General features: G+C 41.2%; 1 protein-coding gene across 3 annotated transcripts in view; it reads left to right on the top strand.

Annotated features, from left to right (window-relative positions):
- The window catches only part of RAPGEF4 (Rap guanine nucleotide exchange factor 4), a 327,935-nt gene that overhangs the window by 40,987 nt on the left and 266,393 nt on the right, over positions 1–20,555 (top strand). The window lies entirely within an intron of this gene.

The raw sequence follows: 20,555 nt of genomic DNA, 5'->3' as shown, positions 1-20,555 counted from the left end.
AACCCTGCTTTTATGGAGCTTACATTCTTGTGGAGACAATTACCAAAATAAATAAATCAATAATTTATTACTATAAATATTATGTTGAAGGTGTTTCATGCTTGGAATAAAACAATGCAGGGTAAAGGCGCTGTTGAGGGGACTGTGGTTTTAAATGGGATGGGAGGGTAGACTTCATTCAGAAGGGGAGTTTTGCTTCACCTTGCAGTAGGCAAGGGCATCAGCTGTGCAGATGTCTGGAGAAATAGTATCCCTGGCAGGAGGAATAGCTATTGCAAGGGCTTGAAGGCAGCCCAGAGGCCATCAAGGTGCAGCCAAGGCACTAGTGTGTTTGGAGGAGGGAGTAAGAAGAGGATGTAGAAGATGAGGTGCCAAAGGAAGTGGGTGACTTGGGTGGGACATGGGGGCTAGGCAATGTGGAAACTTGGGGTTTTACTCTGAGCTAAATAGGGTAGAAGCAGGGATTGCTGCTAGGAGACCAGTGCCATAGGCTGGGGAAGAGAGGATGGTGGCTTAGACCAGGACAGGCTTGAAGTGGCGAGAAGTGACAGGATTCTGGAACTATTTTAATGTGATATTTGTGTGCATATTCCTTCTGGTAAACAGCAAAAATTAAATCTCCCTTTCTTGTATTCCAGTCAGTCACTCTATGGAATAACCACTAACGCCAGTTTCCAATTTTTGGTCTAAACAGCTTATATGCATTTAAGTTTACATAAATGCATATAAGCAGTTTAGACCAAAATTTGGAAATTTATAAATATACATATATTTATAAATGCCTCTTTTATTAATAAATGGTAGCACATTACACACCTAAAACCCGCTTTTTACTGAATGATACTCTAGGGAAGGAAAAATTTTCCCTCTACCCCTCTGAGTTCTTAACTGGGTAGAGGGAAAATGATTGTAGCAAAAGATTGATTAACCAGAAAAAAAACAAACAGAAGTTTATTAACATGTATTTTATATATGCATGAGAGATACCCAGGGACTGAGTACTTCTCCAACAGGTGGCTTAGAACTCCAGGCTTATTATAGCATCTTTAACAAAGAATAATACATTTTAGAGAAGGACAATACATTTTAGACAAGACAAAGGAAGACCTTGAGTCTCTAGGGACAGCAAATTGTGAGAAGGCAAATATATGGGAAACTAATGGTAGATAAAGTCTAGTTAGCAAAGTTTATGTAGATTCCTTTGGTATCATCTCCAGGCTGGTAAGGATCTAAAGTTATCTCCAGTGATTCTTTTTTTTTTATTTTTTGAGACAGAGTTTTGCTCTTGTTACCCAGGCTGGAGTGCAACAGAGCGATCTCGGTTTACCGCAACCTCCACCTCCTGGGTTCAGACAATTCTCCTGCCTCAGCCTCCTGAGTAACTGGGATTACAGGCACGCGCCACTGTGCCCAGCTAATTTTTTTGTATTTTTAGTAGAGATGGGGTTTCACCGTGTTGACCAGGATGGTCTCGATCTCTTGACCTCGTGATCCACCCGCCTCGGCCTCCCAAGGTTCTGTTTATTCTTTCTGGTAGAAAGGGAAGGAAAGACACCTTTGTAAATTGATGTCCTCTTTTTAGGAAAATAGCAGGAGGGTAGAGAGCTTTTCTTGGTTCTGCTTCTCAATTGCCTTTAGCTCAAAATATCCATGTGGCATATTTTGGAGTGGTATATTCTGCCATTCTTCAATAACTTGGATTGATAGAACTACCTCATTCTTTCTTTGCATACCATTTTGTTGTGTGAATTTATAATTATTTATGTCAACATATAAATATATTTATTTTGTCTTATATTCTAGTGCATACATAATTTTACCAATGTGGAAGAATATCTGCAGAAGCCTTATAACTGGAATTATTGTATTAAAATATTATAATTTTATAATTTCACATCATCAAATTGCCCTCCACTGAATTTGTATTTCCTTCTATTTACTATTTAAACATTGAAAACATTTCACTTCTTTCATATTCATAGCATCTATTGAAATTGAAGCTATTCATTCATAGGGTGCATTCTTCTAATAACCAAAGACATCTTAGGGAACAACTGAGAGGGCATTATCAGTCAGTCGTGCATTGAAACCCATCAGTGTTTTAATACTATTTGAATATAATATTATTAAATAAAAGTTATTTAACAATAATTTTTGTTATTGATGGTAAGGCAGACTTTATTCAAGGAAGTGTCAACTGAAGAATGACGAGGTTCACACATTTGGAAAGGAAAACTTTACTTCTCAAAAAGAGTTGGCTAACTGGCTGGCTAGGAAGTGTAGACTCCAGGTAGAAGCCAGAAACAGACACTTCAGTCAGAAGAATAAGAGAGAAGAGCCACGTGTGGTGGCTCACAAGGGCAGGGTGTGGTGGCTCACACCTGTAATCCCAGCACTTTGAGAGGCCAAGATGGATGGATTACTTGAGCCCAGGAGTTTTAATTTTTAGCAGAGATGAAGTCTTGCTATGTTGGCCAGGCTGGTCTCTAACTCTGGCCTTAAGTGATCTTCCTGCCTTGACCTCCCAAAGTACTGGAATTACAGGTGTGAGCCACTCACTATGCCAACGACAGGACTTCTGACAAATATTCTTAACTTTCCAATGTTACTTTTATGTACCGTCATCCAGGAGTACCACGGAAGGATTGGTTCCAGGACCCCACTTGGGTACCAAAATCTGGAGATGCTCAAGACCCTGATATAAAATGGTGTAGTATTTATATTGCATACCCCCACACACACACACAACCTAATATTACACATAATATATAACCTACACATGTCCTCTGTAGATTACTTAATACAATGTAAACAGGATGCAAATAGTCATTATACAGTGTGGTTTTAAAATTTGTGTTATTTTGTATTTCTTATTTATTAATGCAAAATATTTTCAATTTGTGAAGACTGTCAGAAGGACCTGACTCAATAGAGTCCCCTTCTCTAACTCTTTCAACCCAAGGCCCTCCATGGACTGTCCTACTATTTAATGGCAACAGTGGCAATTTTTTGAACAGAGTCATCTCACGTTTGAGTGTAGCACTAAGTACTATGAAATGATTTTTGAGAGCCTTTGCTTGCTATGGTGAAAATTGTGTAGAGAAAAAAAGCCATTATTTGAAACCCATCCAGAAAGCATTTTAAAGAAGCCATGGTTATCTGAGTCATCTCAGAAGCCGTTCTAAATTTTAAGGAGCCACAGGACTTTTTTTTTTTAATTTAATGCTAGTAGAGCAGGTGTATTGTAGAGGGACAATTATGGTAGAGTTCTATTTTATATGCGGTTTGGGATCCAATAAGCATCCCCGTTTGGCTGAGGTCTGGCCACCTGAGGCTGAGGGTGTGTGGTGGAGAGCCTTTGCCAAGTCTGATGATCCTCTATTGAGGTTAGATGCTCAGGAACAGTTAGAGGTTTTTGAAAAGGGTCTTTTAAAATTGGACAATGCTGTATTTCGATTTCATATTGTATTTTAATTGTAACAAGACAAATTGCAACACCCTAGACCTGTTCAAAAGTTTTCCTCTCTCTCTTCACTTACAAATTCAGGGCTAAGCATTCTTTAGACATTAGCAGGCCTGGTCCGGCCCTCTGCCTAATGCTGGGGTTTTTCAACTCTCTGAATAGCCCTGGGCCTCAGATGTGGCATCTCACTCATCCATGGACTGATGACAGAGTAGTCTGCAAACGGGAGGTGGAGGCATTTGGACATTTTTACTGCTTTGCTTAAAGGCCAAATTGTAGTCTGCAGTGACCTCTAATCACAACTCTTTTATCTCATTTAGGATCTTGAGGGAGCAGTTTCCTCTTCATTCTTTTATAGAGACATAAAAGCAAGAGGGCATGACTGCTAAACTAGAAGGCATTATGCCAGAAATTCACAGACTTCACGAGCTCTGCTTCCTAGTGGTGGCTGTGCAGGCCATGTTTCCGAAGGGTCACAGGGGTCTTGGTGTGCCCTGTCTGACTGATGATCAATTTCAGCTGTGAGTGAAAACCTGCAGTGGCCCGCGGGATCTCAGGCTCCTTCAAAGGGATTTCTTTTTCTGTGACTCACTCTGAATTACTGGCAGAGTCAAGAGCCTCGGTGGAGAGAGACAACTTGGGCAGTCGATTGTGTTGAGGGGGTGCTTGAGGGTGTATATGTATGTATCTTTGTAGGTGTTTTATGTGGGTATGTATATGGGTATCTGTGTGTGTGTGTGTGTGTGTGTGTGTGTGTGTGTGTGTGTGTGTGGTGGGAGTGGGTATGCGGGTAGGAAACTCTCAGGGAGAGGAGTTAGGAGAGCAGATCTCTAGGGAGAGGGGCCATAGTGATGCACCGAAGTTTACGGATGAAATGACCAAACAGTGTTGGTGTTGTACCCATAAAAAAAGAAATGAGAAGAAACTGAGTTTAAGGAAGTTTTTTTTTGTTTGTTTGTTTTTTGAGACAGAGTTTCGCTCTTGTTACCCAGGCTAGAGTGCAATGGCGCAATCTGGGCTCACCACAACCTCTGCCTCCTGGGTTCAGGCAATTCTCCTGCCTCAGCCTCCTGAGTAGCTGGGATTACAGGCACGCACCACCATGCCCAGCTAATTTTTTGTATTTTTAGTAGAGACAGGGTTTCACCGTGTTGACCAGGATGGTCTCGATCTCTCGACCTCGTGATCCACCCTCGGCCTCCCAAAGTGCTGGGATTACAGGCGTGAGCCACCGTGCCTGGCCCATTTAAGGAGGTTTTACAGCAATGCCTTCATGAAGTCTTTTTAGAAATTTCATCTATAAGTGAAGTCTCTTTCCCTCCTGGATTCCCATTCTCTCCTTTCCCATTTCCATTGTGCTTCTTACCACATTTCACCTTGATACTTGCTGTAGATGTATGTATCTCTCTTACCCATTTTTAACTTTCTGTGTGCATGAACCATGATCTTTGTATCATCCGAGTACTTTATTTCCCTGTCATATAGATGATACTCATTAATGCACAATAGAAATAATCCCTGAAAGTATAGTCTTCATACTCAGTAAACACTTGTAGATTGAATGCATTTTCAACACCTTTCTGAATTTTGTTGACATTGTTGGAAAAACTTGTAATTAGGAAAGAGTAAACATTTCAGTATTCTAAGTGGTTAATAATCATATAATTAAAATAATAACATAAGTGGTAAACATCTTGAGTTTCAAAGACGTTTGCTATATCCATGTCATCACTGACATTATAAATACACATTATTTTAGCATACTAATGGTCACCTAATTTCTGTGTCTAAATATGTGCAAAAAGGGATTCTTTTTTTTTTTTTTTTGAGATGGAGTTTTGCTCTTGTTGCCTAGGCTAGAGTACAATGGCTTGATGTCAGCCCACTGCAACCTCTGTCTCCTGGGTTAAAGCAATTCTCCTGCCCCAGCCTCCCTAGTAGCTGGGATTACAGGCATGTGCCACCGTGCCCAGCTAATTTTGTATCTTTAGTAGAGATGGGGTTTCTCCATGTTGGTCATGCTGGTCCTGAACTCCCTACCTCAGGTGATCTGCCTGCGTCGGCCTCCCAAAGTGCTGGCATTACAGGCATGAGCCACTGCACCTGGCCAAAATAGGATTCTTAATACCTGTTTTATCTAACAGGGCTGCAATGACCAAAATTTTCAGTAAGTGTCAAGGCCCTTTGAAAAACTAGTAATGTTATAAAAAGATTGAGATTGTAGAGAACATAGTATTTAAGATCTTAACTGTTGTTATAGAGAAAAACGCAGTGCACACCTATCCATAAAACCTCTAAAAGACATAGAAGAATTCTAGTATATGTTTTTAAGCCCTTGAATCATTGCTTTCATGAGACACTTCTTTTAAAAAGTCTTGGTGACTAATAATGGTGACAATGATGGTGGTACTAGAAATAGCTTCTGTAGCCTTCTTTTTTTGAGATGAAGGCTCACTCCGTTGCCAGGCTGGAGTGAAACGGCACTATCTCAGCTCACTGCAACCTCTGCCCCCTGGGTTCAAGTGATTCTTCTGCCTCAGCCTCCTAAGTAGCTAGGATTACAGGTGCCAGCCATCACGCCCAGCTAATTTTTGTGTTTTTAGTGGAGGATGGGATTTTACCATGTTGGCCAGGCTGGTCTCAAACTCTTGACCTCAGGTGACCCACCACATCGGTCTCCCAAAGTGCTAGGATTATAGGCATGAGCCACTATGCCTGGCCTGTAGCCTTTTATAATTGATAAAGCTCACATGCATTATCTCAGATTTGACAGTTCTCTGGAGGAGGTGAGTAGTTCTTTATTAACACTAAATTACTGTTAAAAAGAGTCCAACTGAACTGCAAAGTCATTTTAATGAATACATATTTAGTGAACACTACATTCAATGTTTTGAAATGCATTTACTGATTTTTCCAAAGACATCTGAAAATTTAAAACATATACTGAGGTAGTTGAGGAAACTAAGAGTTATGTACATCCCCGTAAGATGCCAGTGTTACATCGTCTGCTAATGTGGTCCATTTCTTGGCCAAGCTTTTAGTTTGTGATTATGGGAAGGCACTGGGCAGAGAGCAGTTCTGCCTCCCTCTCCCTTTCTCTCCACTTCTTCATCTGCTTCCTACACCCCTCAGGTCCGACTGTTGCGTGTTGGAATCTACTGTCCCAAGAGGTCCCCAGGAGCTGTGGCAGGAACTGCCACTGAGGGGTCTACTCAGCTGATGGATGAGGGGGGTGGGCTCTCTCCACGGTAAAGGGTGTGCAAATATTGAGGATCATATAGCCAAGCAATGGAAGTCATCGAGGGGACAATGTTTCTTACCGATTTTATGGTTATTGTGTATTCTTTCCCACAAATGCCTTTGCGTTCTTTTTTTGTGCTCCAGCTAACTCAGAAACTGGCTAATTAGTCCCTAGATAATCCAGAGTTGACTGAATTAAAATTTCAGAGCATAGTAAATTTCCACATTGCATAATGCATGTGGGCAGCACCTGGAATACAGAGCCTTTGCTATCCCTCAGATGCCTGACTTTGATAGTTTCTGTATTCAGCTACCTTGGGTAGCAAAACAAGGTCTGGCCCTGAACATTGTTGTTACTCATATTACAGTCCTTATTATACTGTATTCTAATTTTGGTTGACTCCCTTTGCCACTAGATCGTGAGCTTCTCGTGGATAGTGTTGGGATTTTGCTCATCTTTGTGCTTCCAGATTAAGGTGCCTAATGAATGATAGTAAAGCAATATAGTTGACTGAGTGAATAAATAAAATGAATGTGCATTCATGAAAGGATGTGTTAGGTGAATGGAAAGTCATTTAAAGTTTAATAGATTTCATAAATTTCTCTGATGTCTACGTCTTCTGAAAGAAAAAAAGAATGGTTTTAACACTTATTTATAGCCCAGGTGGTAAGAATGGACTCAGTCATGCCTGTAATACCAGAGTTTTTGGAGGCCAAGGTGGAAAGACTGCTTGAGGCTAGAAGTTCGAGACCAGCCTGGGAAATATAGAGAGACCTTATTCCTACAAAAAATGTTCAAAATTAGCTGAATGTGGTGGCATGTACTTGTAGTCCCAGCTTCATGAGAGTCTGATGCAGGAGGATTACTTGAGGTTAGGAGTTTGAGACTTCAGTTCACTGTAATCATGCCTGCACATAGCCACTGTCCTCTAGCCTGGACAACATAGCGAGACCCCCATCTCTAAAAAAATAAAATAAAATAACTTTAAAACACTATTCCTGGCCAGGTGTGATGACTCGTGCCTGTAATTCTAGCACTTTGAGAGGCCTTGGTGGGTAGATCACCTGAGGTCAGGAGTTTGACACCAGGCTGGCCAACATGATGAAACCTAATCTCTATTAAAAATACAAAAAATGATCCAGGTGTGGTGGCGAGAGCCTATAATCCCAGCTACTTGGGAGGCTGGGGAAGGAGAATTGTGTGAACATGGGAAATAGAGGTTGCAGTGAGCTGAGATTGTGCCCTTGTACTCCAGCCTGGGGAGAGAGTGAGACTGTCTCAAAAAATAAAAAAAAATTTTAAACCCTATTCCTTTTAAGATTATAAATATTTCTAATAAAATAGGCTTTTTTGATACTGCTAATAGGCATTACCATTATGATTTATATAGAACTTAAAATAATTTTATGTCATCAGAAATATTTTTATTCTAGCCTTTTTGCTAATTTAGATGGATTGTCCTTTGTCTAACTTGCTGTCAGAAAGTTTTGATGACTGTGAAATTCATCTTGGAAGAACTGAGGAACCATAAGAAGAAAAGAATCACAAAACAAAACAGGAGTACATAGTGATTCGGGAGTTCATAAGAAATAAGATTCAACTAGTATTTATTGGATGAATGAATAGATAAATGAAGGTGACTGGGCTGCTAAAACAAAGTTCCTTCCTTCCTTCCTTCCTTCCTTCCTTCCTTCCTTCCTTCCTTCCTTCCTTCCTTCCTTCCTTTTTTCTTCCTTTCTCTTTTTCTCCTTCCTTTCTCCCTTCTTCCTTCCCTCCCTCCTCCTTTCTTCCTCCCTCCTCCTTCCTTCCTTCCCTTTTTCCTTCCTTCCTTTCTTCCTCCTTCCTTTCCTCCCTCCTTCCTTTCCTCCCTCCCTCCTTCCTTTCCTCCCTCCCTCCCTCCCTCCCTCCCTCCCTCCTTCCTTCCTTCCTTCCTTCCTTCCTTCCTTCCTCCCTCCGTCCCTCCCTCCCTCTCTTGCTCTCCCTTCTCTCCTCTCCCCTCCCCTTCCCTTCACTCTTCCAGCTTCACTCTCACCCAGGCTGGAGTGCAGTGGTATGATCATGGCTTATAGCAGCCTCAACCTCCTGGGCTCAAGCAATCCTCCTGTCTCAGCCTCCTGAGTAGCTGAGACCACAGGCATGTACCAACATGCTTGGCTAATTTTTAAATTTTTTGTAGAAATGTAGTTTTGCCATATTCTCTGGGGCAGTCTTGAACTCCTGGGCTCTGGCAGTCCTCGTATCTTGGCCTCCCAAAATGCTGGAATTACAGATGTGATCCACCGTGCCCTGCCTAACAAAGTACTTTAGGTGGCTTATAACAACAGGAATTCATTTCTCATAGTTCTAGAGGCTAGGAAGTCCAAGATCAAGGTGCTGGTAGATTTGGTGTCTGCTGAGGGCTGCTCTCTGACTCATAGGCAGCACCTTTTCCTGTGTCTTCACATGACAAAATGGAGAGCCAGTCTCTGGGGTCTCTTTTATAATGGCACTAATCCCATTCATGAGGGCTCTGCCCTTATAATCTAATCACCTCTCAAAGGCTCCACTCCCTAATCCCATCATTTTAAGGGTCTCTCCAAGAAAAAATTTACATGTATGAAACGTGAACTAATAAACAATGGGGTTAGATGCCAAAAAGAAATGTTATCAATTGGATTTCAGAGAAGAGAAAACGTCGTCAGGAAAAGCTCCAAAAAGGGAGTGAAATCAAAGCTGGGCCATAAGGAAATTAGTCAGTGTGAGAAAATAACTTTATGTTGGTTTTCTATTGCTGTGTAACAAATCACGATAAACTTAGCTGCTTAAAAAAGCATACATGTATTATCTGTCTGTGCTCATGTGGCGGGAGGCTGGGCGCAGCTTGTCTGGATCCTCTGTTCAGAGTTCTAAAGGCTGAAATCAAGGTGCTTTTGGCCAAGCAAGGTGGCTCAACCCTGTAACTGTAGCATTTTGGGAGGCTGAGGCAGGAAGATTGGTTGAGCCCAGGAGTTCAAGACCACCCTGGGCAACATGGCAAGACCCCGTTTCTATCAAAAAAAAAAAAAAAAATAGAAGAGCATGGTGGTACACACCTGTAGTCTCACCTACTTGGGATACTGAGGTGAAAGGATTGCTCGATCCCAGCGGCCAAGGCTTCAGCAAGCCATAATCACACTACTGCAATCCAGCCTGGGTGACAGAGTGACACCCTGTCTAAAAAAAGCAAACAAATAAGAGGCGCTTCTTTCTGGAACTCGGTAACCTCTTTGAAGCTCACATCATTTTTGGCAGAATTCAGTTTCTTGCAGTGGTAAGCCTGAGGTCCTTGTTTTCTTGCTGGCTGTCGGTCAGCAACTGCCCACATTTCTTGCCACATGGCCCTCCAGAGGCCCTCAGGCAACCAGAGTAGCTTTCTTCTTCAAGGCCAGCAAAAGAACCTCTCACTCCTTCCATCCTTCATTAAAGGTCTCACCTGATTAGGTCAGGCCCACCCAGAAAAATCTCACTTTTGATGAACAGAGTCAACTAATTACAAAGTCAACTAATTATGGGCCCTAGTTACATCTGCAAAGTCTCTTCTCCTTTGCCATACACTGTAACATAATCATGGGAGTGCTCTCTCTTCATTTTGCCGTATTCTATTGGTTAAAAGCAAATTGCAGCTCCCACCCAGCCTCAAAAGGATTATATAAGGCGTGGGTCATAGGGGGCCACTTTAGAATCCTGCATTCCACAGTGCATTTGTTTACAAATGATTCTTTTTAAATTTTTATTTTATTTTGTTAAGAACACTTACTATGAGATCTACGCTTGGAACCATTTTTAAGTGTTTGATATATTTTTGTTGGGCATAAACACAGTGTTGTACAGCAGATCTCTAGAGCTTGTTCGTCTTTCTTGACTAAAACTCTAGGTCAGCTGATTAATAACTCCCCATTTCCCTTTCACTCCAGTCACTGGTAGCCATCATTCCACTCTTTTATTCTATGAATTTGACTGTTTTAGAAACCTCATATAAGTGGAAATGTGGTGTTTGAGACACTGGTTTATTTCACATAGCAGAATTCTTCAGGGTTCATGCATGTTGTCACAGATTGCAGAATGTCCTTCATTTTCAAGGGTAAATAATACTCCATTGTGTGTGTGTGTGTGTGTGTGTATGTTATTTTTAAATCCATTTATCTGTTGATGGGCATTTAGGTTGTTTCCATATCTTAGCTACTGTGAATAATGCTGAAATGGACATGGAAGTGTATCTTTTCAAGATCCTGATTTCAATTCTTTTGGATAAATACCCAGAAGTGGGATTGCTGGATCAATGGTAGTTCTATTTCCAATTTTTTGAGGAACCTTTAAACTGTTTTTCATAGCAGCCACACCATTTTTGATTCTGACCAACAGTGTACAAAGGTTCCAGTTTCCTTACATCCTCACTAACATTTTGGGTTTTTTTTTTTTTTTTGGATAATAGCCATCTTGACAGATGTAAAGTAATATCTCATTATGGCTTTGATCTGCATTTCCCTGATGATTAGTGACAGTGAGCACCTTTTCATACATCTATTGGCTATTTGTATGTCTTCTTTGGAGAAATGTCTATTCAAGTCCTTTGCCTATTTTTAAATTAGTATATTAATTTTTTAAAAATACCAAGTTGTAGGAGTTGTAAATGATTCTTTTGTTGTTGTTTGAACATGTTTTAGAAGTGTAATGTTTTTTTAAAACATCATTTTTAAAAAGAGCCCTGGATATTAGATGCCAGGCTAAGGCAAACAACTTCTCTGTACTTGGAGCATTTGCTTAGGGGACCAGCTGTTCATCGTTATGAAGGGAGAAGAAAGGAGCCTAGAGTGAGCTATAATTAGAGAAACCACATCATCATTTTGATATACTGCAAGAACTTCCTAACTTCCTCTTGGCTGCTGATCTTGACTGTCTCCCCATCTGCCTCTAGTCACAGTCAAGGTGATCTTTCCAAAATGCATATCCGATCATGCCACTACCCTGCTTAAAATACTTCTGCTAATTATTAGACAGAACCCTCCTGGGATAGAACTGCCATGCTGTTCAGGTTCATGTCTCAACGTGAGCTTTGTGCTTCACATGCCCTTTATCCAAGCTCAATGAGAGAGTGGCAGTAAGAATTAAGGGGGGATGGATTTGAGAGACATCCCCAGGTAAAATTACCAGAATGTGGTGAGGGAGAGCGTCTTGGTCTGTTTTGTGCTGCTATAACAGGAGACTGGGTAATTCGAAAAGAACAGAAATTTATTTCTCACAGTTCTGGAGGCTGGGAAGTCCAGTATGAAGGTGCCAGCATCTGGTGAGAGTCTTCTTGCTGTGTCCTCACATGGTGGAAGGTGGAAAGGGTGAGCCCATTCCTACAAGCCTGTTTTTTAATAGCAGCATTAATCCACTCATTATCCACAAATACTGCATGAAGGTGGAGCCCTCATGACCTAAGCACTTTTCATTAAACCCCACCTCCCAATATTTTTTCACTGGTGATTAGATTTCCGACCCATAGCAGAGGCAGTAGGCTCACCTCTATGCTATTTAGACGATAGTAGAGGGTGAGGCTATTCCATACATGAGAAGTAAGGAGGGCAGGTGCAGTAGCAGATGTGGGAGAGAAGATAAGTTCAGTTTTAAGTCGTTGTAGAACATTATGTGCAATGACTTTTTGCATGGGTGGCCCTGTTTGGGGCATTGTAGGATCTATAAAGGAAGTGCCAGATATGACCTCAGAGAGATGAGAATACACATTGCATTAGGAAATTAGAGATTCACAAAAGGATTGTCACTGGTGGTAGATTCTAGAGGTCAAATAGTAAAGGTGTCTGTTAATAGCTGAATGAAATTTTCCCCACTCCATGAAGTACCCAATAAAATTAATGATAGATAGAAGGTTGCTTTTCCTTGTTTCTGAGGCTTAAATATTAAACAAGAATGATGTTATTAGGGCCTAATTTGGGGGAACACAAACATATCAGGAGAAGAGGTTTCATTCTCCTCTCAGTTATCTCAAATTAATTATCTTTCCAAGTGTCTTTGCCATTTAACAATCTGGTTATGAAGCTTGAAGTTCTGTGCTTGTTTTGGACTGTATATATATTTTTCTTCTACTGTTTTCTAGTGAGTGTCAGGCTAAAAATCTTTTTAGCTGCCCTAGTCTGCCCTCCTAATGTGGGAGATGCTCTGGTGAGAATAAACAAAAAGGGATGCTCTTTCCTTCTTTGTGGAAGATGGATTCTAATCTTCGTTTATATCTTTTCCTATGTAGCTAAGCAGAATCTGCCATATACACGTCCAGTCAGTTTCTAGCTCATCTAGTCCTTACGCTTCCTCCTATGGTCACTTGCATGCTGCCATTGCTTTGGGCCTGCAGCTGCTGCCAGTGCAGCAACCCGACTCCCTGCTGGCACCAGCACCAGCTCTGCCTCTCAGAAAGTGTGCTGTACTGACTGGAATCCCCCACTAGGGGCGCCTCTGCCAGCTACTGCTGTCCTCACTGCCCCCTCAGACACACAGATTGAAAGTTGTCTGCACCACTGTCCATAGCACCTTATTAACCGCTGAAGTCCTTGTCTCTGTTACAAAGCCCCCTAACTTTGAGGACATAGCTTCTGCTTAGAAGTTTAGAAATCCCTTCCAAAGGGGTAATAGGAGGAAGAGGCACTGATACTGATGTGTTGTATCTTCCCAAGTCAAGACTGCACATCTCTCCATGTTTTCAGCCCCACTGTCATCTCAAAGACTGGGCACACTCAGATTTCCCTTCCTCTTCCCCAGGAAGCAGGATCCAAACCCTTCCAGTAGCGGTTTGTTGGGAGGCCAGGGAGGTTGTGGGCATATTCTTCAAATCTAATTTTCTTGGGCCTAAAAGTGACGTGGTGAAAATTGAGCAAGATGAAGAGCCTGTAAATTAAGCTCAGAAAAGCCTATATTTGAGGTCTTCTGCTTAGTGACAGGTCATCTACTCATGTCCTCTGAAAATGTTCATCTCTCATGATGGGATCTGTCTTCTTCTGACAATGTCCCAAGTCCCTTGAACTCTGGCCTGACTAGTCTTGACTTCTGTGTTAGTCTGGGTGATGCTGGCTGATGCTGTGATAATGTCCCTGCCTCCATCCCAGTAGCTTGATAAAGTGGAGGTTTATTTGCCACTTATACAGAATCTTTTGTAGGTTGTACATTCCTCTCCATCTTGGGGCTATAACATGTAAAACACATGCCTCCTGTCTTAGGTTCCTAGGGCCACTAGAATAAGGAACCAATAATTGAATGGTTTAAAACAACACTTTTTTCTCTCAGGGTTCTGAAGGCTGGAAGTGCAGAATCAAGATGTCTTCTCTGAAGGCTGTAGGGAAGAATCCTTCTTATCCTTTCCTAGCTTTTGAAGGTTGCCAGCAATCTTCGGCATTCCCTGCTGGTACATGCATCACTCCAATCTCTGTCGCCGGCTCCATGTGGCTGTCTTCCCTGTGTCTCTCTGTCCAAAGTCCCCTCTTTTTCTAAGGGTGCTAGTCATTGGATTGGGGCCAACCATAATCCAGTGTGACCTCATCTTAATTTGATTTCATCTACAAGATCCTATTTCCAAAGAAGATTGCATGCACAGGTGCTGAGAATCAGATCCCTGATATATCTTTTGAGGAGATGCATTCAACCTATAACACCCTTCAAAGCTGTTCCTGAAGAAGAGAGAGGTGAAAGAGAGGCCTCCTGGCTCTTACCAGTCTCACCTCAGAAGAGATATAGCTAGTTTTGTTCGCAGTCCAGCCCCAACATCACTACAAGGGAGGCTATTACATTCAGGGAGCACATGGGTATTTGGTGAATACTACGTGTCTCTGTCACATCCTCACCCAATTCATTTGCTCTGGTCCCAGAATGCTCTGGGGCACACATGATAGTTTCTCTATAATGTGAAATATCTATCAAGGAATAGCAGTAGGTTCTTGCAAAGCACGTTGAAGGAGCAGACTTGGAAAACTGCTCAAAGAAAATAATAGTTTATATAGTTTGCACAACTGTTACATTTTTGTTTGGTTCTTTATCTTAATTCAGAGGTTACCAAATGGTAGTCAGCAGGTTGGATCTATTCCATAGATGTGTGTGTGTGTGTGTGTGTGTGTGTGTGTCCCACACAATGTTCAAGAAATGTGAACAGACTGGGCATGGTGGCTCATGCCTGTAATCCTGGCATTTTAGGAGGCTGAGGCAGGAGGATTGCTTGAGTCCAGGAGTTTGAGACCAGCCTGGGCAACATGACCAAACCCCATCAGTACAAAAAATTAGCGGGACATGGAGGAGTGCGCCTGTAGTCCCAGCTACTAGGGAGGCTGAAGTGGCAGGATCACTTAAGCCCTAGAGCTCAAGGCTGCAGTGAGCCAAGATCGTGTCACTGCACTTCAGCCTGGGTGACAAAGACCCTGTCAAAAAAAAAAAAGTGTGAAAAAACACCTGGGTTAACTTTGAACAGCTGAAAGATTTGACAGCATCTAGGCTCACATTTACACAGAAAACTAGTAAGAAGGAAAACAGCCAAATAAGAGCTGCTCCCTGCAGACAGTCTCGTGTTTGCAGTTTACCCTGATGCTCACCTTTGCCTAGAGAATCACCAGCACTGAGGCTGTCACTTCTCATTTGTCTTTGTGCTTTTTTTTTGTTTTTGAAAGAAAGAGAAAGAGATAAGGGGGAGAGAGAACAGGAGTCTTGCTCTATTGCCCAGGCTGGAATGCAATCTAAAAATAGGTATTAAAAACCTCTTTTATGCTGATAATTGTGCTTAACAGCAGAGACAAAAAGGAATAAGGAAAGAACATAACAAACAAACAGCCAACCAATATTTCATTTAAATCTGGGAAATGCTGTGCAAATGCTGAAGAGTGATTTACTTCCAATTATGTGGTCACTTTCAAAATAGGTGTAATGTGATACTAAAAAAAATGTATGTTCTGTGGACCTGGGTGAAGAATTCTATAAATATTCACTGAGTTTACTTGTTCCAGGTCTGAGTTCAAATCATAAATGTCCCTGTTAATTTTCTATCTCGTTGATCCGTCGAATATTAACAATGTGGTGACAAAGTCTCCCGCTATTATTGTGTGGGAGTCCAGGTCTCTTTATAAGTCATTGAAAACTTGTCTTATGTATCTGGGTGCCCCTATATTGGTGCATATATATTTATGATCATTGACTCCTATTGTTGCATTGATCCTTTTATCATTATGTAATGTCCTTCTTTGTTTCTTTTAGTCTTGGTTACTATTGGTTACTTGTAGTCTATTTTGTCAGAGACGAAAGTTACAACTCCTGTTTTGTTTTGTTTTTGTTTGTTTGTTTGTTTGTTTTGTTTTGTTTTTTTCTCTCCATTTGATTGGTGAGTCTTTCTCCAACCTTTTGTTTTGAGTCTTTGTGTGCTTATGAGATGGATCTGGATACAGAGTGCCGATGTATTTTGACTTTTTATTCAGTTTGTATGTCTGTGTCTTTGATTGGGGTGTTTAATCCATCTAAATTCAGGATTAATATTGATATTTGTGAGTTTAATATTGTCATTTAATGCTGGCTGGCTATTTTGCCCATTAGTTGATAGATTCTTCATTATGGAGATACTCTTTACCTTTTGGTAAGTTTTTGGGATGACTGATACTGGTTGTTCCTTTCTGTGTGTAGTGCTTCTTTCAGAAGCTCTTGTAAAGCAGGCCTGGTGGTAATGAAATCTCTGAGTGCTTGCTTCTTCAAGAAAAATTTTATTTTTCCTTTGTTTATAAAGCTTAGTTTGGCTGGATATGAGATTCTCGGTTGAAAATTCTTTTCTTTGAGGATATTGAATATTAACCCCCTACAAATCTTCTAGTTTGTAGGGTTTCTGTTGAGAGATCTGCTGTAAGTCTAATAGGCTTCCTTTATGGGTAACCTGACCTTTCTCTCTAGCTGCCCTTAGAATTTTCTCCTTTGTTTCAACCCTGGTGAATCTAACAATTATGTGTCTTGGGGTTGCTCTACTTGAGGAATATCTTTGTGGGGTTCTCTGTATTACCTGGAGTTGAGTATTGTCCCACCTTACTAGGTTAGGAAAGTTTTCCTGAATAATATCCTGAAGGATATTTTCCAGCTTGGATTCATTCTCTTCATGACATTGAGGAACACCTATCAAATGTAAATTAGGTCTTTTCACATAGTCCCATATTTCTTGGAGACTGCTCATTGCTTTTTACTTTTTCTTCTCTAATCTTGTCTTCTCGTTTCATTTCATTAAGTTGGTCTTCGACCTCTGATATCCTTTCTTCTGCTTGATCAATTCAGGTGTTAAAACCTGTGCATACTTCTCGGAGTTCTCGTATTGTATTCTTCAGTTCCATTAATTCACTTATATTCCTCTCTAAATTGTCTATTCTTGTTAGGATTTCGTTAAACCTTTTTTCAAAGTTCTTAGTTTCTTTACATTGGGCTTGAACATGTTCTTTTAACTTACAGAAGTTTCTTATTATCCACCTTCTCTGAAGCCTGATTCTGTTAATGGAATGCACTCATTCTCCATCAAGCCTTGTTCCCTTGTTGATGAGGAACTGTGATCCTCTGTAGAGGGAGAGGCATTCTGATTTTGAGTATTCTCAGCCTATTTACACTGGTTTCTTCCCATCGTTGTAAATTTATCCACCTGTTGTCTTTGTAATTACCAACTTTCAAATTAGGTCTCTGAGTGGACATCCAAGTTGTTACTTCCCAGTGCTAAAATCTGAGCAACCCACTGAGCCAGATAAAACAGCGGCATCAAGATTCTTGGTGCTTTTCTGTCTGGGAGTCTCCTGTCTGGCTTCCCTCCTGAATCCCTTCTTCAATCAGCTCCAAACATCGGCCAAAAGGGGAACCTTTACTCTGCACTGAGAACCGCCATGCCGGCTGCAAGAGTTGCGCTGGCAACCCGTGGGGCTCCTCCGCTGGGAATCTCCTGGTCCTTGAGCAACAAAAATTCATCTGAAAGTGTGGTGTCCTCTTGTTCTCTGTGCTTTCACTGGGAGCTACAAGCCTGAGCTGCTAGTGATCGGCCATCTTGGATCTGTCTCTTTTTTTTTTTTTTTTGCTGGCTTCTTATTCTTGTGTGGGGAAGGTGGACAAGTAGCTTATTGCCTGCAGAGTAATTTCTAATACCATCATTTATTTATTTTCTTTTATTTATTATTTTTTTAAAGAAAAGAGAGAAGGAAAGAAAGAAAAAAAGGAGTGAAGGAGAGAAACAAAAAGGAAGAAAAAGAGGGAGCGAGAATAGGAATGTTGCTTTATTCTAAAAATGGGTATTGAAAACCTCCTTTATGCCAATAATTGTGCTTAATAATGGCTGATCAATATTTCATTTAAACCTATGAGTAGATGTGATGTGGTACTGACAAGAATGTATATTTTGTGTATTTAAAGTGGAGAGTGCTATAAATGTTTATTAAGTTTACTTGTTCTGGATCTGAGTTCAAGTCCTGGATATCCTTATTAATTTTCTGTCTCGTTTACCTATCTAATATTGATGTTGAAGTCTCCCACTATTATTGTGTGGGAGTCTAGGGAGTCTAAGTCTCTTTATAGGTCTTATGTATCTGGGTGTTAGGATCGTTAGCTCTTATTGTTGCATTGATCCTTTTACCACTATATCTTTGTTGCTTTAAAATCTATTTTATCAGATGTGAGAATTGCATCCTGCTTTTTATTTATTTATTTATTTTTGCTCTCCATTTCGTTGATTAATCTTTCTCCATCCCTTTGTTTTGAGTCTTTGTGTATCCTTGCATGTGAAATGGGTCTGTCTTTGTGCTTTCACTGTTGTTTTCTCAGAGATTTTTTCCCCTTATATCTTGTTCTTTCTGCTCACTTCCTTTACCTCATTGGCCCCAGCAGACATTTGTGTTTGTGACTTCAATTTTTAGTAAAATCTGCATTTTCATGTATCTTGTTCCATCAGATGTTTCCAAGGGATTAAGCATTATACCCGAGTATCACCTTGAACTTAGCACTCTGGGGTTGACTCCTGCTGTAGCCATCTGCAATAGTAGTGATTTAAGGCAAATAGTTGATAAAGCTCCGGAAATGTCTTATCAGCCCAGAAATACCTATAAGGGGTGGAAAAGTATTTGCAATGAAATATTCGCAATTGGAGGAACGATCCAAGATGGCTGATCGATAACAGCTCGGGATTGCAGCTCTCAGTCAAAGCGCAGAGAACTAGAGGATGCCACACTTTCAGACAAATTCTGGTCGCTCATGGAGCAGAAGATCCCCAGTGGAGGAACCACACGGGTCGCCAGTGCGACTCTTGTGGCCGGCACAGTGGTTTCACTGGCACCTCGGCGCGGCAGCTCTCGGAGCAGAGTAAACAGGGCTGGCTCCCCTTCTGATCGAGGTTTGGAGGACCCACACGGGTCCCCAGCACGACTCCTGAGACCGGCGCAGCGGCTGTGATGGCACCTCAGCGCAGCCGCTCTCGGCGCAGAGTAAACGAGACTGGTTCCCCTTCTGACCAAGGTTTGGAGCCCGGGGAAGGCAGAGTCACCCATTACGGACACAAGAAGGAAGCCACACAGGAGAATCCTGGGCAGAAAAGCACCATCAGTCTTAACGCCGCCATTCTGGCCCTGGGAACTAACAACTTGGACGTCCAATCAAGAGACCTAATCTGAAAGTTGGTAATTTCAAAGACGACAGGAGGATAAATTTACAACGATGGGAAGAAACCAGCATAAAAAGGCTGAGAATACTCAAAATCAGAACGCCTCTCCCTCTAAAGATGATCACAGTTCCACATCAACAATGGAACAAGGCTTGACGGAGAACAAGCGCATCCCAATGACAGAATCACTCTTCAAGGAATGGATAATAAGAAACTTCTGTGAGTTAAAAGAACATGTTGTAGCCCAACGTAAAGAAACTAGGAACTTTGAAAAAAGGTTTGACGAAATCCTATTGAGAGTAGACAACTTAGAGAGGAATATAAGTGAATTAATGGAACTGAAGAATAAAATACAGGAACTCCGAGAAGTATGCACAGGTTTAAACACTCGAATTGTTCAAGCAGAAGAAAGGATAACAGAGGTCAAAGTCCAACTTAATGAAAGAAAACAAGAAGACAAGATTAGAGATAAAAGGATAAAAAGGAATGAGCAAAGTCTCCAAGAAATGTGGGACTATGTGAAAAGACCAAATTTACGTTCGATAGGTGTACCTGAATGCGACGGAGAGAATGAATCCAAGCTGGAAAATACCCTTCAGGATATTATTCAGGAAAATTTTCCTGAACTAGCAAAGCAGGTCAATATTCAACCCCAGGTAATACAGAGAACACCACAAAGATATTCCTCAAGAAGAGCAACCCCAAGGCACATAATCATTAGATTCACCAGGGTTGAAACGACAGAGAAAATACTAAGGGCAGCCAGAGAGAAAGGTCAGGTTACCCACAAAGGCAAGCCTATCAGACTTACGGCAGATCTCTCAGCAGAAACTCTACAAGCCAGAAGAGAGTGGGGGCCAATATTCAACATCCTCAAAGAACAGAACCTTCATCCCAGAATTTCATATCCAGCCAAACTAAGCTTCACAACTGAAGGAAAAATAAAATCTTTTATGAACAAGCAAGTACTCAGAGATTTTATAACCACCAGGCCTGCTTTACAAGAGCTTCTGAAAGAGGCGTTACACACAGAAAGAAACAACCAGTATTAGCCTTACTAAAAATATACCAAAAAGTAAAGAGCACCAACATAAAGAAGAATTTTCATCAACGAATGGATCAAACAGCCAGTTAACATCAAATGGCAGTAACCCTAAATTTAAATAGACTAAATCCCTCAATCAAAAGACACAGCCAAAACCCAACGG

The sequence above is a fragment of the Callithrix jacchus genome, chromosome 6 (assembly GCF_049354715.1).
Source record: "Callithrix jacchus isolate 240 chromosome 6, calJac240_pri, whole genome shotgun sequence".
NCBI classification, from domain to species: Eukaryota; Metazoa; Chordata; class Mammalia; order Primates; family Cebidae; genus Callithrix; species Callithrix jacchus.
The sequence above is the reverse complement of the archived record's forward strand: the minus strand, read 5'-3'. Positions and strand labels throughout refer to the sequence as shown.